Source organism: Bison bison, unplaced genomic scaffold (genome assembly GCF_000754665.1).
Source record: "Bison bison bison isolate TAMUID 2011002044 unplaced genomic scaffold, Bison_UMD1.0 scf7180017864032, whole genome shotgun sequence".
NCBI lineage: Eukaryota > Metazoa > Chordata > Mammalia > Artiodactyla > Bovidae > Bison > Bison bison.
The window spans coordinates 4301987-4303050 of NW_011494604.1; positions in this window are offsets into that span (position 1 = coordinate 4301987).

Genomic DNA, 1064 nt, shown 5'->3' on the forward strand with positions numbered 1-1064 from the left:
CCGACCAGCTGCGGCTGCTGCTCCGGCAGCCCTGGGCTGAGCCCGCCGCGCTCTTCCTGCACAACTCCCCGCCTGGGGCCCCCAGCCGGCACTGCCCAACGCACTCGCCTGCCCCCCAGAGGCCGCGCGGTCCCGCCCCTCCAGATGGTGCTGTCCTCGGCGTCCGCTCACACCTCCCCGCGCCCGGCTGCTTCCGCCCCGTCCCCCGGGGGAGGGGGCTGCGGGGTAGCGTCCCCTCCCGCTCCGCCCCCCGTCCCGGTCCCGGCTCCCTGCCCTCGCTCCTGGGCGTCGAGGTCCGCCCGCCGGGCGCCGCGCCCTGCGCCGGCCCCCGCAGGTGCTGCGGCCCAGCGCGCCGGCCCAAGAGCCAGGAGCGCCCGCCCTCCCGCCGGAGTTCCTGAAGCCCGCCTGCGCCTGCGCCGCCCCAGGGGGCGGGGCCCGGCGGGATTGACCCGCCCCTTTAAGGGGCCCTGTCCTACTTCTCCCTCTCCCTCTTCCTTCAAACCGGCTACCACTCCCCCTTCTTCATCCCGCCAGAGGAGCTGCTTGCGCCTTCTGGTGGAGCCAAAGGGAGAAGACGTGAAGCAGAAGGTAGAGAGTTCACATTGAGCCGGTGTAGTCAACAGGGCCCAGTGGAGGAGCACTGAAATAGGAGCCTCGAATTCTAAGCAGCAGTTCAGCCGCTCCCCCTACTTACCATGTAGCGTTGAAAAAAAAAAAAAAATCATCACTTCCCCCTGGCCTCAGTTCCTTCGTTTCTAAAATGAAGAGACTGAATTGGGAAATTTCCAAGGTCCCAATCCAGTGAGTGAGTGACTGCAGAGAAGGAGTCTAATCCTAATCTCTCAGCAGCAGCCCAGAGGCCAAACTGGACCGCCTTGACCCTTTCCCTGGGTCTAAGGGGAAGCTGGGCTCAGGCCTGTGACACTTCTTGCTAGGGGAGTACAAGCAGAAAGAGCTCCAGGCAAAGAGGGCCTTCCTCCCTCCTCCACTGCTCCCTCTTGGGCCTGCACCTCGGAAGAAGGAGAAAATTCAGAGCTCTTCTCCCAGTGTCGGTGCAGCCTGCC